General features: G+C 35.2%; 2 long non-coding RNA genes and 1 pseudogene across 2 annotated transcripts; 1 reads left to right on the top strand and 2 right to left on the bottom strand.

The window, feature by feature from the left end:
* Positions 1 to 3,929: 3,929 nt before the first annotated feature.
* On the bottom strand, positions 3,930 to 6,129 carry LOC114254107 (annotated as a pseudogene).
* A 3,123-nt stretch (positions 6,130 to 9,252) lies between these two features.
* Positions 9,253 to 10,752, bottom strand: LOC114253831. The gene is made up of 2 exons (XR_003625288.2): positions 9,922 to 10,752; positions 9,253 to 9,838 (listed from the first exon to the last, which is right to left on the bottom strand). It is a non-coding gene; the product is annotated as an uncharacterized LOC114253831 (long non-coding RNA).
* A 7,415-nt stretch (positions 10,753 to 18,167) lies between these two features.
* On the top strand, positions 18,168 to 19,276 carry LOC118646057. The gene is made up of 2 exons (XR_004963683.1): positions 18,168 to 18,603; positions 18,744 to 19,276. It is a non-coding gene; the product is annotated as an uncharacterized LOC118646057 (long non-coding RNA).
* Positions 19,277 to 21,132: the final 1,856 nt, after the last annotated feature.

Raw genomic sequence — 21,132 nt, 5'->3', positions numbered from 1 at the left:
TCTTTTTTCTTCCCACCCCCATATTTCTACTCCATATTCCATTACGCTTTTTACTAGATACCTAAATAACATCCATCTTCTCCTAAAATCATTTCTGCAGATTCTTTCTCCTAACCCCCAGACCCTATTTGCTGCCATTTTCCCTTTCCCTGCTAACTTTATGATATGATCTTTATAATCACCTTTCCTATTAAAAATAAAATCGAGATATTTAAACGTTTTCACTTCCTCTAATTCTCTGTTCTCCCATTTCCATTTATCTATCCTTTCTTTCCTGTTCCTATTAAAGACTAAGACCTTTGTTTTTTCAGTATTCAGTTCCAAATTTTTATTTTTTAGTACCTTTTTAAGCGTGTCCATCATATCCAGTAGTCCTACTTTGTTTTTTGCCAACAATACCATATCGTCCGCGTACGCTAAAGACCATATCCTATCCTTATCTAATTTAATTCCTTCTATATTTCTTTTACGCATAAACTTATCTATGTCCGCTATATACAAATTGAAAAGTAAAGGACTCATCACACATCCCTGTCTTACACCCTTCGTCGTATTGAAAACCTCCGTCAATCCTTCTTCTGTCCTGACTGCCACTCTTGTGTCTTCATACATTTTCTTCACTCTTCTAATTATCTGGGTCTCTATTCCTTCTTCTTCCATCAATTCCCATAATTTTTCTCTTCTAATGTTATCGAAAGCTGCTTTCAGATCCACGAATAAGGCAAAAACCTTGCTCTCTCCTTTCCTCTTCTCCCTCTGCACGATGTGATTCAGAATAAAAATATTCTCCATTGTACATCTACCCCTTCTAAAACCGCCTTGGCTCTCTGGCAGCACCTCCAATCTTTCCGTTTCTTTTTCTAATTTGTTTCTTAGTATTTCTGCGTAGATCTTATATGCCGAACCGAGTAGTGAGATTCCCCTGTAGTTTTCCGTTATATCCTAATCTCCTTTTTTATGTAGTGGCACTATAATGCTTACTTTCCAGTCCTCCGGAGTGTCGCCTCCCTTCCAGAGTCGCTTTATGATTTCTATTAGCCCTATTCTTACCGCCGCACCTCCATACCTCCAAGCTTCCATTGGTATCCCATCAATCCCTGGGGCTTTCTTGTTTTTTAGTCTCTCCAGTGCACATCCAATCTCCTCCTCGAAATCCATCTCTTCTCTCCCTTCTGTTCTCTCTTCTTCCTTGCTTTCCATCCTATTCGCTGTTGCCTTATCTACACTCTTCTCTACTCCTTCCAATAATTTCATGAAGTGAGTCTTCCATCTATCCTTTGTGATACTATTCCTTATCTGCCTCTTACCGCCTCTTTTCCTATTTATGTATTTCCACACCTCTGATTCGTTTTTCAGATTTCTAAGCTCTTTCTCTTCCTCTTCCTTCCATTTTTCTTGTTTTTGTTCTAAATATGTCTTAAAACTTCCCTTTTCCTTCATATACTGCTCTCTTGTGATTCTCCCTTTCTTCCATATCCTCAGCATCCTGTGCAGTCTCCTTTTCTTCTTAGTGCATCCTCTGTCCCACCACTCCTTGTGACCTATTTCCTTCCTTTTCCATTTGACTTCCCTTTTTACCATTGCTTCTTGGATCATTTCTTTCAAGTTCTTCCAGATTTCTTCTATCGACAGGCTTCCTACGTTTTCGATCCAATCCGCCCATTCTGTTTGTTCCTTGTATATATCTTTCGCTTCTTCGTCCCACCTTATTTTAATTCTTCTTTCTTCTTCCCTCTCTTCCTCTTCTTCCGTGACTTCCCTCCTTCCGGTCTTCAATCTCATTGACAAGGGCATGTGATCCGAGTCCGTTCTTTCCTCTACTCTAAATTCCTTAACCTTATCTAAACAAAAGTCATTCGCAATTACATAATCAATAACAGTGTTACCTCTCGTTCCTATGTACGTATATTCTCCCTCTCTATCACCGCTTGACGTTCCATTTAAAATCCTACCGCCTATTTCCTTAACGAAATCTACTAAATCTCGACCGTTGTTACCTATTGTTTTATCTTTGCTCTTTTTTCCTATTCCTACCTCTCCCTCCACTATTCCTTTCTCTCCTATCCTTATATTAAAATCCCCCTCCTATAATTATGTGTTCCCTTCTGTTTTCCTCTACTATTTCCCTGATTGATTCTTTAATATTTCCCCACTTGCCCTGATTGTAAACTGATACCACTAGTAAATCCTTTCCGTTCATTACACCTCTTAGTCTTGTCAAAATCCACCCCTCTCCACTCCTTTTAATTAACTCCCAACCTTTAATCCCTCCTCCCCTCTTTATTCCTACTATGAAGCCACCCTTAGCCCTACCTTTCTTATTATCCCTTATTGCATAACTACACTCCCAGGTGTGGGACTTTGACAAGGTACCTTTCAATCTGTTCCAATTTCTCTTCTCTACCCATGTTTCATTTAAACTAATAAAATCAAAACCTTTAACGTATTTCCAGAAATCTCTATCCTGTCTACCTAGTCCTGCTATATTCCAAAAAATTAAATCATAATCATAATCTACTCCCTTCTCCTTCCCCCTCTCTTTAGTCCTAACTTCCCCTTCTTGGCTTAGGCAAAATTTTCTTTATCCCTCTCTCCTACTCCTACTTCCCTAAGTACTTCCTCTTCCTCTCTCCTATCCTGTCCGTCCCCCCTTTCGCTACCTCCTCCCTCCTCTTTCTCTATTTCCTCCCATCTTTTCCATATCCCTCCGACTTTAACCCTTCCCATCCCTATCTTAACCGCTCTACCTTTTTCTCTTTCTAACCTCACCCATCTGGCTATTTCTTTCTGCGTATTCCTCTCTAACCATGTCAAATCGTGCTCTATAAAGAAACGTTCTCCCTTTAATTTTCTTTTATTATACATTACATTTTTTTTCATTACCTCGTTTTCTAAACATCCTATTACAACTTGCCCGCTTAACCAATATCTAGTGACTCTAACCTCTAAATCTAATTTCTCCTTAATCATCTCCTCTATCCAAGCCTTTGTTACTTTTTCTAACTCCTCTCCTCTTATGCCTCTAATTATTATATTATTCTTTCTTTCCTCTTTATCCTTGTCAGCTACTAACCTCTTTAATTTTCCTACCTCTCTATCACTAAATGCATCGCTATCTATTTCTGATCTACTTCTGGAGCTCGCTCTGCTCGATCTACCTCTGCTTCCTTTACTGACGTTAATCGTCCCTATGCTCCATTCACTACCGCTCCCTTCCGTTCTCTCTATCTCTCTCCCTTCTCTACTCACTGTAAATCTTTCTAGCACCGATCCTTCTACCTCTAATAATTTCCTCTCTAAATCATTCGCCCTATTTTCATATTTTTCTCTCTCCGCCTTCATTTCTGCTAATTCTTTTCTTACGTCTTCCTTAAAATTCTTAAATTCTGTTACTAGCGCTCTAACCTCTTTTTCCAATTCCTCTATTCCCCCTATTTCTCTTATCTCCACTTTCTCTTTAAAACCTACCTGCTTTCCTTGTTTGCCTCCTTCTAACGTTAACTTCCTTTGCCCCTCTTCTATCCCATTTCTACTTCCTCTTGCACTTCTCTCCCTTCCCTCTCTCGACATCTTCCCGCGCTTGTTCTCGAAGCTTCTAACCTTCTAAACTAACCTCCTACCTACCTTGTGTCTTTTCCTTGCTATTATACCTAAATCCTACTTCTCTTACCTTCCCTCCAATTACTCGCCGAAAATTAATCTCACTCTACCTAATTCTCCTCAATACTACCTCTTTAACTCGCTTACAACCGCTCTAAATCGCCTTATTATCCGCTCACACTACACCATACGTCCACACACCAGCGCTCCTCCTAACCAAGTCCATTATTTATTACAATTAGAAATCGTTATTAATTATAATAAATAATGAATTTTTTTAAGTACGTCATACGTTTCATGTTTTCTACTGCATTCGCAATACAAAGGTTTTAGCCGATCGTTTGTTTTATCTCGCCGCTCGCGTCAATCACGCGCCACGCAGCCAAGGATGCGGTGCCGCAGACGGCAACAGTCGCGACAGCGACTCCTACCACGCCGTCGCACTGACGCGCTCGCTCCCTCTGTTTACGGCGCCGCGCCGGCATTCTTGGTCCTAGTCGCAGCACGTTGTAAACATAAGGGCCTAAACACAATGCCAGGCAACAGGCAATAGGAACAGAAATAATGAAAGAGAGAAAGGATCATCTTCTCTTTTTCTCTCTTTCCTTATTTCCTGTTCCTATTGCCTGTTGCCTGGCATTGTGTGATGGCCTTAACCCTCGTGGTCGTCGTCGTGCAGTCTCTGCGGTCCGTCGCTTCGCGTCGAGTCCTGCGCTATTTGCATTCGCGTTTCTTTTAAAGTAATTTTTGAAAACGGTGAGTAAAATAATTTTTGGAAATCGGTAGTGAGTGAATAAACAGTAAACCCGTAATTTTTATTGTGTAATTATCAATTGAGTGTAATTAGTAAAAGCGAGAAAGTTTGGATGTGTCGCGCATCTTTAACAATCATCTCTGATGATTGTTCATAAGCATGAAGATTGGCTACGCTGCTACAAGGTGAGTGAACAGGTGTGTGAGTAATTAAATGAGAGAGTGTTTGTGCGTCAGACGCTGCAACCAGCTGATTGCTACACGCGATGTGTGTATGTATGCCGTGTTTGTGTAAAAAAGAGAGAAAGAGAGAGAGAGAGAAAGTGTGTGCGAGCATGTGTATAAACGTCTCCCCCCCCCTCTCTCTCTCTCACTCTCTCGCGCTCTCTCTTACAGAAACACGGCATACACACACATCGCGTGTAAGTAGCAATCAGCTGGTTGCAGCGTTCGACGGCCGGCGATCCGGAACAACTTTGAATTATTACAATGATTTTAAGAAACACGTATTCCTAACATAATTCCGAGACAATCTTTTCTTTACCAAAATTTTATTTAAAGCATAATTTTATATTATAAGATAAAATAGCGACTTACGCGGTGGTATCGTCAGCTGACGCGGATAGTCAGCCGCGCCCGCGTTACGCTCGTGACGCGCCGCCCCTGCCTGCCTTCTGTACTCGACGCGTAATTCGTTAACTATTTTGGCTTATAACTCTAAAACTACGCTTCAAATAAAATTTTGGTAAAGGAAAAATCGTTTTAGAATTGCGTCAGGAATACGTCATTTTACGGACCTAATGTTATTCTGAATGACCCTGTATATATATATATATATATATATATATATATATATATATATATATACATATATAAATTATGTATTTCTGTTACAAGAGTTTAATACTTTCCAATTTCTTTTAATACAAAAATTTATATTATTATAGGGACTTTTAGGTCATAGTTTTTATTGTTAATTAACAGATTGTAAAATATAAAAACTTAATAGAAAAACTGCAAAATAGAGTTATGGCAATAATGTGAAATATTAAAAATAATAGATATGTAAAAGTGTTCCTGAAATAATATATTATAAGAAAATGTTTAATTTTAATATTTATATATGAATATAATAGATAATAGTATTAAATATACCCTAAAATATGTTTCAATTAATACTCTTCTTGCAGTATCGGCTCTAGCATTATCTGGTATTGTTATTGGATTTTCATGATTTTCTAATGCATCGATTAATTGTATGACATCAAAATTAACTGGCTCAGGATCATGCAATTGAAGAGCAATATTATGTAATACTGCAGTTGCGACCACAATAGCTTGAGCAGTGGCTACAGATAATCTCATACCAATTGCTAAAATAGGAAATCTGCGTTTCCATATGCCAAAGGCACGTTCAATAACATTTCTAGTACGAATTTGCGATTTGTTGTATAATTCTTCACGATTATGTGTTTGCATTAAAGGAGTCATTAAAAATTTAGAACAGGAATATCTATTATCTCCTAGTAAAATTCCATCTTACATTTTGCCCTAGATAAATCTAGTATGTAAACGACTTAAGCATCAAAAATAGTAGCATCGTGAGTTGAACCTGGCCATTGTGCGACTACATCTTGAAATATTCCAAATCACTATTACTGCTTGCATATTGATACTGAAAAAACCCTCTCTATTTAAGAAAACTTCAGTCTCATCTCCACCTAAAAAAGTATAGAAACATGTAAAATTTGTTTGTACTAATAATAAAATGTCTGAAATTTACAATTTATTTAATATATATTTGGTGATTAGATTTTTACGTGAGTACAATCGGTTGCACCAATAACTCGTGAAAACTTAGCGATATTGTAAAATTCTTTACGTATATTTATTGTATTTTCTGAAAAATGTATGTAATGACAGCATTTAGAAGCCAGAGCTATTGTTACTTTTTTATAATTCTGCATGCTGTAGATGCATGAATTCCTGCAAAATTAGCAATAACAATTTGAAAAGCTCTAGTAGAAACGTAACGTTAGTAACAACTGATGCAATGGTGTTATTGCATTATTTCTAAAAATAATTATTTTAGAATTGATAAAAATACTATTCTATTGTATTATATAATTATAAATACCTCAATGTTTTTGTTCGTATTCTCTCACAAATAAGCATAAGTATTCTGAGAACCATTTTCTTACTTAATCGAAATCGTGCAACAAATTCATTTTTATTGAATATGTTTAAAAATCAAGACATAACCGAACGGTATATGGTTTACGAAGTAATATTAACATTTGATAATCTTCATAATCATTATCTTCAAATAATTCGTGATATACGTTCATGTTTCTAAAAATGTATAGTACCCAGATAGCCAAGCGAGATTAAGCATATCGGGCAATTAAATTAATGCACTGCATGTTGTGAACTTGCCCACAATTTGCTGTCATTGTAATTTAACATGGAACGAAGTTAACATCAGGAGAGCAAATAACCTTCATGAGTTTATAAAATTATAAGTGCATGCATTGAGGAATAATAAACTTGTCACATTGACAGCAATTGTGCATGCATGTTGACAACTTGCCGTCAGTTTGTTGAATTCTAATGTAGAATTTTACATGATGTCAGAACGACAGACAGTTTGAGGAAACACCTTGGCTTTAGTTTGATAAAATTAATAGGGAATAAGTGACAGCAAAATAACAACACGTTGCCTTTATTTGGCTATTTGGGTAGTTGATACTACAGCGATTTTGATCCGGAAGCTCCGAAGGAGGAGCGGGTGTGCGGAGGAAACTTGTAGGCGCGCAGCCGGCATGACGTCATGCGGATCGGGGGTCTCGCAGCGCGGGAATTGCTGACACAGGATTTTCGGGGTCCGCGACCGTCCCCGATGAACAGCTGAGTTGAAAAAGGGGGATGCGCGCCCGCTGCCGCAGCCATCGCAGCGGTGCTCGCGTTCTCCCTTTACTGCGAATCTGTCTCTCTCACCCGTATGTGATATCTCCAACTATTCACCCGTCGCCCATACAGTCTTATCATTCCGGCTCTTTCTCTTTCATCCGTTGCGTTTACTCTTTCATACACAGTCTCCCATTAACATATGTGGCGGCACGTCACAGCGCGACGCGCGCGCACAGCGTCCGCGGCCGGGTCAGCGACTCCGGTGACCACGAGTAGTGCGCGCGGCCGCCACTAGGCAAGAGCGCGGCGTCACTACTCTGCACTACTCGCGACTCAAGTGACAGCGCTTGGCCTACATAAGGAGACCATCCACGGCGAGAGATAAGCTTTCTATGCTTCGTATAGCGAGCTCAATCCCGAGCCTATACAAGCAGTGACCCTTTTTGACGAAGCATCTCAGGGCCTTGGCATCTGATTTTTGATCCAAGCGAGCTCGTGGTCTTATAAGATCTCCTCCGGGAGACTCTTATTAGCATCCTACCTTGCTGCAGACGGTCGGATCACCGTGGTCCTTGGACCAATCCGGTGCACACGGGTCTCAAGAGGAAGATTCCGGAGCCTGAGGAGCCCGACGCGGAAGAGATCTCCGTTAAGGAGATGCTGGAGATAGGTCTGTTTTACCGATTAAACGCGATTATTGTTCCACTAAAAAATCTGTTAATTACAGAATTAAAAATCCTCCAGAATTAAAATGTAAACACTAACAGAGTGCGCAGTACACAAGTTTATATGAAAAACAAACAAAAATTAAAAAATTACAGTTTTGTGATCGACTCCTGCGGTCGACTCGTGAAAACATTTGCTGCGTATAAAAGTTTTAGACTTTGTACGTACAAAACAAGCGTGCCTTGCCCATTGCATTACAAGAAAGAACAATTCTGTGCTTTCAAAAATGAGCCTAGACGCTTCAGTATGATTTCTTATAAGAAAAATCTCGTATGTATGTAAGTGCGAATTCGGAAGAAGTCGATAAGTAGAGTAATATGAAAAAAAGTTTGGTTTTCGATATAAAATTTAATTCACAGATTGATATTAATGTGTACTTTAATTCTGGAAAAAAATTTCCAAATCAAATAAAAGAAATACATACGAAATCTCATTAATGATGTGCACGAATGACTCTACATTATCGACCCTGATCAAGTTTAAGAGACAGTCCAGCATCCCCTTAAGTGGCGACTCATTCGGATTGCAGTCTCATCTGAGAAACCTAAGGATCCGCGGCTCTAACCCAGGGATCTTCGCCGTTTCCCGATGACCAGGGCAACACAAACCGTAGGACGCGGGACCATCACTCGGTCGACGCAGACCGCAACTTCTGGTCCCTCCGTAACTATCAACCGGCCTACGCAGACGACTACTGTTGGGCCACAGATCGTGGCAGACCAAACTACAGGGGTACGTAGCGACTCCAAAGGCCACCGCTGAAACACCGGAAGATCTAAGACGCCACGCACGCTTTCTCGCACACCCGGGAAACACCTCCCTCGCTCCGTGCTCGAGAAGAAGAGGAAAGTCTTCAGGGAGCTCTTTGGAAGTGATAGCAACTAACCAGTCCTAACTTCCTTCAGGCACCTGCCGGTGCCGCCTAATCCTTCTAACACCGCGGCAACCAACCCTTACAGCATACAGTTCTGCGGCAGACGACGGCAAGCAGACTACCCTCCGGGATTATCTCAAAATCGTAGTACACACTGACATACTTACAGCTGTACACTAAAGAGCAAATATATAAACACTTATTCTTATTATTTATGGGGGCCTTTCTGATCGGACTTAACCAGCACCAACGCATCCCTTACCTAATTCCACAACATACATACGTTTCCACCCATCGCACCTTATCTATGTACCTCTTACTTAAAATTAGTTTTACAAACGCCATTATACTGCAAAGGAATAGGAAAGAGAGAAAATAAGTTAGAATTGTTTATAAATTTTTTTCATTTATTCATTTCGTAACGCATCGTATACAATATTGTCTAATGCATAAGCCATCAGTTCGCAATCTACGAGCGAAGTTTTTACACGTATTTTATTTAATAATTTGACTTCATCGCACTCGTTATAAATATTATTTCGCTGCAAGCAGTTTACAAATTGATTATATCGTTCTTTTATTACATACATATCTTGCGACAACTTAAAATATGCATTATTGATAACATCTTCAAGGTTTAGTAAAAATTGTACAGTTAATGGTTTCATAATTTTGTTATTTAAGATAAATTTTACGGCACCTTCGTTACCTATTTTGACGAGTTTTATAAGATTATCAATTCATAGCGATATAGTGGTGGCTAACTGCAGGAGTCGCTTGATATCCATACGTTTCTCAATCATTATCCAAGTGTGATGTGACAACGGTATCTCATTGCCTTTGTTGTCACCAGAATCATCTCAACAAAAGGCTCAAGTCCCGCTGATTCCCATATCCAAATATTTATATGCTGTGGCAGTTAAGGTATATCTCCTTCCCAAAATGCGCAGAATATAACGCGGCTGCGATAATGTTCTGTGAAAAGAATACAGGAGAAATTAGAAATAAAATATAGAATAAATGTAGAAGGCAAGAATTTAAAAATTAAAAATACTTACGGTTTATCACACGCTTTATTTTGCTGGATCAGAACATAATAGTTCATCTTTGAGAAGTTTGTCTTTCACCGATTGACTGAGCGGTAATGTTTCAGAAATTTTTGCTGTCCGTCTTTTAACAAAAACGAGTGATAAAATCGGAACTCTTTATATTGCATACCCCTCCACATACCCTAGTAACAATAATGGGAACAAATTCCATAGTCTCAATTTGACACATATTTCCTGATGAGATCCAGGGCCACCAAACTCCTTGTACCAGCGTTAGTAGCGCCTCTAGAATATAATCCCCAATATAGGCGATCGTTTGGTACATGTACCAAAGCATATCAAACTGTACCAGAACTAATGGGATATAAGTAAACTTTTATCTTATTGGTTCTGGTACAGTTTGGTACATGTACCAAACGATCGCCAAAAATCGCCTTATATGAACTAAATATGAGCACATGTGACTGTTTTATCATGTTTACATGACCGGTTTCTTTAAAGACAGTCTTATTCAGACGTGCTTATACATTCTTCTCCTAAATATTGAAAAAAAAAACCTTTAAAAATAGTAAAAGCGTGTTGCGTCTCTACTTGCCATTCTGGGAAGAACGTTCCATCTAATTTGTTTCCCAAAAATGAGGAACGTTGCAAATTGTGGTTAGAAAGTTTATGCATAAATGTTTCATCAAAACTTGAAATGCAAAAGTTGCGAGTATGCTATAAACATTTTTCTGATAATGATTATAGTTGTTCTCCAAATAGACGAATTTTAAAAAGTACTGCAATTCCATCAATAAATTCGCCAATAGAAGAAAATATAAGTATAATAAATAATAATACAATAATTCCAAATTTGCTACCGCATACATTTAAAAATAATGAAATACAAGCAGAGTTGGGTAAATATAATGTTTAAATTAAAGTTATTAATTTAAATTAAATTATTGTTAAATAAAAGTAAACAATTTAAAAATTTAATTTTGTTACGTTAAAAGTAAAAAGTGCTGTTAAAATTGGCAGTTGAGTACCTGATTATCTAGGGTAGTCAGGCATTATCCCAACAGCACAAAACAAATTATATTGTAACAATATTGCTGCAAGATTGCAATCTTGTTGCAACATTGTTACAATGTAACTATAAATTTTGTGCTGTATGGGACGCAAGATAATCGGCGTGTACTTAGATAGATAGATATTTATTAACTGCGTCCCCTCGGGGTTTGCAGACTCAACCAATATCATACATGTCACAGGGCTGCCATTCAGTCACCTAAATCACTTTTTGTCACTTTTTTTTTACGAAGTCATTAAAACGTCACTACTATCTAAAATGAGTCACTATAGTCACTTTTTCTCTAAGATAATACGAGATTTGTAAAATACACTCTAAAATACTCATTGCACTATTTTCAAATTGTTGAAACTTGGCAAAAAATTATTGCAGACAAAAAATTTCAAGAACATTTTACAGCTTAGATATAAGATTTAAGCTGTAAAATGATTTTTTAATTTTTTGTCTGCGATAATTTTTTTGCCGAGTTTTAAATTTGAAAATAGTATAATTTTGAGCGTTTTAAAAGTATTCCCTATTTTTTGTTGATTAGTGTATAATCATTCTATTCATGTACTATGTTTGCCATTTTATTCAATAAATTATTAACTATTATTATTAATAACAGTTGCTATTTACTGTTACTCACACAATATTGTACCGTCTGGTTGTTTTACATTGCAAACAGAATCAATTTTAGAACCAATACAAGGCTAAGAGGTGTCACGGCCTGATTTTAGGCGATTCTCGAATGCAATACTCTCTTCAACAAAGTGGACATGAACTATATAACCAATGTTCAGGTTCTCAACTTTGTTTTGTCAGATTCTTATTGTCACCTTGCTCATCTCTCGTTCTCGCTAGTTCTGAATTACATTGGCTATGTAATTCATGTCCATTTTGTCAGAGGGCGTATTGCATTCAAGGATCACTTAAAAGCGGGCCGTGACATCTCTCTCAACTAAACAAATAAATCGCAGTAAATATAAAAAAATTTGCCATTCTGCTAGAAACAGAAACGTTGAGATGAAAACAGTTGCTCAACGAACAAAAGAATACTCTCTTCGTCTTTATTCCAACCAGCATTTAGTTGCTCTTCAGAGTTCGGCTGGTAGTGTTACTAATGTGTCATTTTCTCGTTGCTGCTGAAATATTTCTAATCATAATTTTATTTTAATTATAATCTTTCTTGTTTTTAAAGGTAAATATATTTATTCTTACAATATCAATTTTATGAAAGATAAATATAATATAATATTTAAATATTTTAACAACTTTCCAGCAAGAAATATAAGTTAACAAAATTGAACTTTTGCAAGAATTATCAAGAATTTTTAGTGTTTTACTTAAAAAAATGTTTTTAGTTTAGTTTTAATAAATTATTACATTAATTTATAATTATTAAGTAAAAAAATATTTACTTTAATTTGCAATTTTTATTTATAAATCATATTTAATACGATTTTCTATTTAAAATTGGACTATCTCTAAAATCAGTTTTTGTATCAACTTTTGCTGGATAGGTGTTTTTAAAACAAATTATTTAATTGCTCAAAGACTTATGTTGTTTGGAATTAATTACAAATTAACAAAGGCGATAACAAAAATAAGTTAGCAGTAAATATACTGTTTAAATTAATAATTAAATATTTAATTTCTATACATCTTAACTTTTTTGAATTTTAAATATTAAAAATTAATTTTACATTTTTATAAAATTATAAAAGTATAATATTTTTTTGTATTTTAAGATTATATAAAGTAATTACAGTAAGTTCAGTATTTGAGCGTGGAAGCCTATAGGAATATTTAACTATTTTCAGTATATAATGGGTAAAAATTGAAAAATTTTTGGCCAGTTGGAATGAAAAAGATGACGAGCAAGGATATAAAGTTCGAGAATGGGCCACAAAAGCTCAATCGAGTGATAATGAGGTATACTGTAAAGTTTGTACGTGTAATATCGATGTATCGCAGAAAGGATTCCAAGCTATTACTCAACATGCTTCAACAATCAAACATAGGAAAAATATGACAGCACAAAAATTAGTTGGTCAGTTGCATCTCATTGCCACGTCAGCAGTTGGAGTATCATGTTCAAAGACTACCAATATATCAAATGAGAATCCTTCAGTTCTTCAGCTTTACAGTGTGCGAGATCAAACAATTCGAGCAGAACTCATTTGGACCATAAAAAGCGTTGTTTCAAATTTGAGTGCTTCTTCATGCTATAATTTGAAGAAAACATTTCAGGCAATGTTTGGCCCGAGCAATGTACTCCAGAACTTTTCCCTTGGACGAACAAAGATGACATATTTAATTACTGAAGCTTTAGCGCCTTCAAAAATGAACAGAAGAAAGAAATTGGAGACTCATACTTTACATTGCTCTATGATGAAACTACTAAATTACTAATGCAGCTGGCAAAAAAGAACTTCACATAGCTGTTCGCTACTGGTGTGATTCTATGAATTGCATTGTTACTCATCATTTAGAAACATTTTTTATAGGAAAAGCCAGATCAGATGATCTTTTAAAGAAATTAAAAGAAGCTATGTCTAATGCTAATCTTCCTTTCTCTAATTTATTAATATGCTTGGTAGCGATGGTCCTAATGTTAACAAAGCTGTTTTCAAGAAAATCAATGAAGAATTTATGAAATCAAGAAAAAAAGATTTAATTAATATTGAAACTTGCAATATACACATTACTCACAATGCTTTTCGCAAAAGTATGAAAGAACTTGGTGAGAATGCTTCAGATCTGTTATACTTTTTGCACGATTTTTTCAAAGGTTGGCCTGGAAAATGGGAAGATTTTTGTGCTGTGTTAGAGAAGCACGATTTACCGTATTATCATTTCCTTAGACATGTTCCTCAACGTTGGCTGACTGTAGAAGATTTTGGTAAAAGGGCACTTTTTTTATGGAAAGCTATTAAATACTATTTTTTTTAATACATCATAAAAGAAAAAAAGAAAATTTTAACAGAATCATTAGCATATCGACGGATTGTAAATCTTCTTAAAAGACCAACCATGAAAGCAGAAATTATGTTTATTGTATCGTCTGCAAAGATTTTTACTGCTGTTACAGGTCTTTTCCAAAGAGAGGAGCCTTTAATACATTTACTTTACCCTGAATTAAAAAAATTAATTAACATTTTAATTGGAAGATCATGCAAGAATACTAAGCTTACCTACAGCGAAGTATTTAATAAGAATAATTTACTAGAACCTACAGAGATTGTTATTGATAAGACGATATTAGATGAACTTGATTCTTGCGATTCTATTGTGAAAATTCAATTTCTTGAGAAAGCAAGAAATCACTATGTATCTGCCAGTCAGCACATAATAAAAACGTCATTGCTACAATCTAAGAGCAATATATTACAAAATATCAATTGTTTGCATCCTTCTGAATATCAAAAATCTAATTCTATTTCTGCAATTGTGACAGCAGCAAAAGCATTACCGTTCGAAGTACAAACAGATATTTTGATAGACGAATGGAAACTTTTACAGGGGGAAGAGCATCCTCAGACTGATTTGTCTAATATTCGAATTAATGCATATTGGAGTTACTTTTTTGTACTTAAAAACAGTTTTAGCAATATAAAATATCCTGTTGTATCGAAAATTGTGAAGGCTCTCCTAAGTCTTTCACATGGAAATGCTGATGTAGAGCGAGGATTATCTACATCTGCTCTTATTCTTACAGATAACAGGGCTTCCATGTCCGAGAGAATGCTAAACTCATATATGATTGTGAAATATGTTTTAAATAAGTACAACAATTTACCCATACAGTCCCTATTACCAAAGAGCTCTTAACTTAGCTTAGCTAGATTAGCGCATCAAAGATATAATCAATACTTAGAAAAAAAAGCAAAAGAACAAAAGCATCAAACAAAATTAGAGGAACAATTAAGGGAAAAAGAAAACAAAAAGAAAGAATTAGAAGAAAATAAAACAAAACTTCAAGTAGAAGAAAAGAAGCTAATAGAGCTGCGGCAACTCGAAGATACGAAAGCTGTACAAGCTGACAAACTACTAAAAGAGGCTAGTGAAAGGCTAAAAAAAGAAATAGAAAAGAAGAATATGGAAGAAATAGCTCTCGCTGAAGCAATGCTGGCAGGTGTTTCAAAGCTTCGCGGGGAAGCACAAACGTAACGAAAGCAAATTAGAGATAAAGAAAAAAATGTAGATAAAAGGAAGAATAATATTTTAGATTATTTTAATAAAAAATCAAAGAAAGATTAAATAATTAAACTTAACATAGGATTTAACAAAGCTACATTTGTGATTTGTTCTTTTCACTATTATTATACATATATATATATATATATATATATATATATATATTTGTATTAATTTTCTATTTACTGTATGTGTTAAAAACAAATGTAAAACTTAAAAGTGACAGCTTTAAATACACTACGATTATTTTTGCACATTCAGATTATATTTTTTATTTTTGTTGCGTTTAAAAACTTTAATTTTTTTTTAAATTTTATATTTAATAAGATATTCAATTATAAAACTGTCCTTTTAATTATAAAACCGCTAGAAATGTATTGTTTAAATTTTTACTTTTTTTAAATAAAACTTTTATTTTAATTCATGAAATGAAAAATATTTTTTACTTGTTAAACTATCTAAAAATAGAATAATAAGAGTAAATGTTTTTTTACTTAAATGACTTTAATTACTTTAAAAATTAAGTAAAAATGTTACTTTAGTTACTATTTTTTGATATCTAAAAAGTCACTTTTCTCAAAATCTAGTCACTATTTCACTTTTTTAAGTTTGATAATTGGATGGCAGCCCTGATGTCATAATATCATACTCCACATTTTCGATTAATACATCTTACGTATCACAGACCCTCCTACGCGCCCTGGCCATTGTGCGACCTCTACATACTATCAACTCCCTCTCCTTTTCGTCTCCACTGGTCCCCAAAGTCCCCTTTCCCTCCTTTCCTCCTCCATTTCCTCAATCTCCTCCCGCTGCCTTCTCCGAACGCCTTCACTGCCGCTTCCAAATTAATTCCTCTCTGTTCCTCTCTCATTCCATCTGACTGTCCTCCCCCGAACTCCAAATCTTCAAGCTCCTACCGTCATCCTCTGCCTCCTCTTCTACCCTCTGTCTCTCCTCTCTCTCTAGTTTCTGTTCCTTATCACCTCCTTTAATTCCTTCTACCTATAACCAAAAACAACTTATAGTTTCCTTCTTGCAATCCCCCTATCCCCCTCTTCCCCATCCTCCTCCTTGTCACTTCCCCCCTCCTCCTTGCCGTCTCCTCCTGCCTTCCTCTTCTCTTCTAATTCAGCATTTCCTCTCTCATCCTTTGCCTCTTCTACCTTCTCCGCTCTCTCCCCCATCCTCTTCTTCTCCTCTCTGTCTCTGCTCCCTTCCCACCACCAGTCTCTGTCGTCTCCTCCACTCTGCTCACTCTCTTCCCCGACCTTCTCTTCTCTCTCTTCCTCGTTCCCTTTCCGCCTCTCCTCCCGCTTGTCACCAATAAAAATGGCAAGATCGATAAAACTGCTACTATGCAACAAAAATTTATACAAATGCTTATAAGAAACAATAATGTAGCACCACAGATATAATAGTTTAAGGTTTTATTAAATACAACAAACGCCATTAAGTTCAAAAGCGGAAATGACTAAATATAGCGTTTAAAGTTGTGTTGCGTAAGAAGTTTATTATTCTCTATTTTTATCTTTTTTCTCTGTCTAGCTTTATTTTTTTTCTGTTTATTTTTATCTAATTTTTTTTCTCTGATTTTGAAACCAATGGCGGCAATCAATAGAAAACACTTATACTAATTCCTCCCTAGAAGATCCTTTGGTTTTATTAATGAGTCTATTGTTACTATTCAATTCTATAACAATCTTATTATTTTACTATTAATCTCTTATTATTTTTTAAATATTCTCTTATTATTATCTTTCTTTTATAACAGACTACGTTTACACGGCTCGATTTACGCCAAAGTTATAACATCGATATTAATAATATATACTGATGTTATATGCCATATAAATGCTCCGTTACAAAGTTATAACATCAATGTAGTAACTTAATTAAAGTTGTTTTGTCAAGAGACTTAGAGTTACTACATCGATATAAAAAAAACGCAGTGTAATAAATATCTCAAATTACTTGCAAAAGAAGTCAAAGACAAGGAATTATACTGTGTGCTAATATACCCAGCTAGCCAGGCCTGTTAAAATCACATATCGTGAAAGCTTTACAGCAAGGATTGTTTCAATTTTGACAACAATTTTATGACAAGTAATTGTCTGTTGCTTTGTTTTCTAAAAGTTTCGAGCAAATTTACGGCAAAAGTTTTCATCACACGATGCTGCAAATAACAGAGAAAGACTTGTACATAAATATTACGTATAGAAATTACAAGATTAGTTCCGACACGATAAAATGCAAAATTTAAGCAAATAACAGAGCAAACCTTGCTACACGACATGACAATAAATTTATGGCAGAAACAGGAAATCTTGTTAAGCACATAATAACGGCAAATTAGTAGCAAGAACAAAATAAAACTTGCCGAGCATACTTACGCAACAAAATTGCGACAAGGTGTGTCCGTAAACAGCTTAGTTTTTGTTGGCAAGGCTTGTCGCAAATAGTATGACGCACATTTTATGCAAATAACAGGGTTGCATTATCGGGTTTTAAACTTTATTTCTGACTTTACAATCTATCTCGAGATGGCGCATTTCTCGTGAAAAAGATTTACCTACTGGATTAATAAAAAGGGCTCATCGAGAACAGAGAACCAAGTATGATTGCACCATTCACATTTGATATTGGACTAATCAGTCTAATATTTCAGTCTAATAATCATTTTTGTTGATCTAAATTTCGACAATATTTGTCCTGTTCTTGCCACAAATTTGCTATCATATTGTGCATAGCAAGATTTGCCTCGTTTTTGCCACAAATTTGCTATTATGCTATGTACAGCAAGGTTTGCTCTATTCTTGCCACAAATTTGTTATCATATTGTGTACAGCAAGGTTTGCCTTGTTCTTGCTGCAAATTTGTTATTATGCTTTACTAGCAAATTTTACCATGTTATTTGCATAAATATGCGTCATACTATTTACAACAAGACTTGCCAACAAAAGCTAAGCTTAATGCGGACACACCTTGTCGTAATTTTGTTGCAAAGGTTTGCTCGAGTTTGCGGCAAATTTCGCGCAAAGTTTGCGTCATTTTGCTAGCTGGGTAGGATGAAATGTCCATACAGCCTGCCATTCATTATGACTTAAAAAACGATAGAATTATTGGCTTTGAGGATTAGAGTATAAAACGAAGAAAATTTGCAGATGACGCGGTAATGTTTTACATGTGATGTCTTGCATCGGGCAACCACATGCCTCTTGGTTATGAGTTTGTCAAAATACGACAAATACAATACAGCTTGTAAGATGTATTAAAAAGTGGTTGACATTTCTTATAAAATGTGGATTCAAACCAATAGCCACAAATAGCTTCCGGACTGAGATTAAACTTTCAATGTAGCTCCTTGATCACATACAGTTATATTAATTTATTAATTCAAGAAGCCAACTCTTTACAATACAAAATGTGTATGAATTCCAGTAAGTAAATGTTATGTGTGTGTTTTTGTTTGTTTATATTATATATATATATATATATATATATATATATATATATATATATAAAACATATATACACATTATTCAATATTTATTTAATGTAAGTTTTTTCTTTTTTGTAGAAAATACTTTATTTGTAGAAAAGCACTAAATTATACCATTTTATGATTATGTACATTTGCAAAAAGGAATACGTAATTTATTAACAAAGAATTTACTTATTAATAAAAATACAAGAAAAAATAAACAATATATTTCATAGGATGATGTTATAACTATATACAAAATGGATAAATATTCATTTCTACGACAGAGGCAGATACCTAAACTAAATGATAAACACATTTTCGCGAATATAATACCTAAAATGAAGGTTAAATATGCTACGCAATAGTATTGTAAGTACTGAGTCATATAGTAGCAAATTTTATAAATGTAGTATTGACTTGTAGTGAAGATAAGATATAGTTTACTTATCAATAAATAATGTATAAATAAAACAAATATAAGTAATAAATAATACAAAATAAAATAAAATAAGAAATAAGTTAAAAATAATATAAGCAGGACTTCCGTTTCCGGTCGGATAGGAGATAAGTTTGTTATGTTATTGTAAGAAGTGAGAGATACTGTGTGAGGGTGATTTTGAGTGCAAGAAGGGAAAGTAAGTACGGGAGAATAAGTACCCAGACAACATGCATGTCTAAAAGACATCTTTAAGACGTCTTAAAAGAGACGTCTTTGAGACTTTATTAAAAGACGTCTTTATGACGTCTTAAAATCGTCTTATTTTAGACGTCTCTCTTAAGACGTCTAAAATACGTCTTTTTAAGACATATTCTTTGAGACGCCATTTAGACGTCTTTACGACGTCTGAGAAAGACGTTTTTAAGACGTCGAATGACGCACATAACCAAATCTGCCGTGTGATGCGATCAAGTCGATCGACGTGCTTATCCCGTATCAATTTTTGAACTCTTGCACGTATCGCGTGTGTGTTGGGACGTTTTGTCCCGGTTTGCTGTGTAACGCAGCCGAGTGTGGATACGTTAATACAACACAACTTTTTAACTCTCGTACGTATCGCGTGTGTAGGCTGTTATTGGAAATAATTAACCTTTCTGACAACATTTCTGACAACAGTTTTTGACAATTAATAAACCGGACGATAATAGTGTTGCGCTTAAGTTGCTGTAAAATATGTGACTGAATCCAGTATCTCTGTAAAATTCTGTAATTTCCAATCACGAAAACATGAAATAAAATTCAAATATATAATATAAAATTTTTTATTTATAAAAAAACTTATCTTAATAATAAAATAAAAATAATGAAATATAAATATAAAGTATTTTGTTTAAAATAATAAAAAATAAAAAATAATAAACCTAGCTTTTGAAATCCTTGGTGGAAAAATTTTCTACAAAATTCTAAAAAACTACAAAAATTTACAAAAGTGTGTTTCAAATTTAGCATTTTTCTGTAAAAACTACAAAAAAATGCCAGAATTGGAATACTTTTGTAAATTTTTGTAGTTTTTTAGAATTTTGTAGAAATTTTTTTGCCAGGGATGTCTAAAATAATTTTTATATAAGACGTCTCAAAAACGTCATAAATAAAAAAAATTAGACGTCTTTTAGACGTCTTAAAAACGTCTTAAATCGGGTCATAAGACGTCTTAAAGTCGTCTAAAAGACGTCTTTCTGATAGTTTTATAAGACGTCTTATAGAAATATAAGACGTCTTTTAGACGTCTTTAAGACGTCATAATGTTCTCTGGGTAGGGATAGCTACCCACACAGCACGGGGAGCTCCCGAGGAGCTCACAAAATTTTTCATAAGCTTCATCTAAGCTCTCAAAGAGTTCAAAAATCATGTTTTAACAGCTCCCTGCGAGCTTCAAAGTAATCCCCGGGACAGCTTCCTGAGAGCTTCATCTAAGCTCGCAAGGAGTTCAGAAATTATGTTTTAAGAGCTCCCTGCAAGATCAAAATAATTCTCGGGAAATTTCTATATAAGCTTCCCGGGATCTCTTATGTCCGCTTTTGGGAGCTCCCTGAGAACTTCATTTAAGCTCCCAGGGAGTTCAGAAATCATGTTTTAAAAGCTCCCTGCGAGCTTTTAAAGTAATTCCTAGAAAGCTTTCATATAAGCTCATCGAGAGCTCGTATGTCTACTAATTGCGAGCTCTCTGGAAGCAGCGATTATGGATTACAACAGATCCGTATTCATTAACAGTCATTCCTCATTTCTCAAGATTAGTCTGTCTTCTGTAAAAGATAGCATGGCAACATGTACATTTAAGGATATATTTAAGAAAAAAACAGATCTCAGGACGAAAAGAGTATTTATAGAGCATTTAAGGCAGAATGTCCCACAGAAATTGGCATCCAGTGGATGTCCAATGGACGTCCATTAAACCTCCATAGATCCATGGGACGTCTATGTCCATGGTGGAAGTCAGATGGACGTCCATTAGAGGTCTCCCAGGTAGCAAGATGTCGTCTAATT

This window comes from Monomorium pharaonis, chromosome 6, assembly GCF_013373865.1.
Source record: "Monomorium pharaonis isolate MP-MQ-018 chromosome 6, ASM1337386v2, whole genome shotgun sequence".
Classification (NCBI taxonomy): Eukaryota; Metazoa; Arthropoda; class Insecta; order Hymenoptera; family Formicidae; genus Monomorium; species Monomorium pharaonis.
This window is presented reverse-complemented; position numbering and strand designations above follow the sequence as displayed.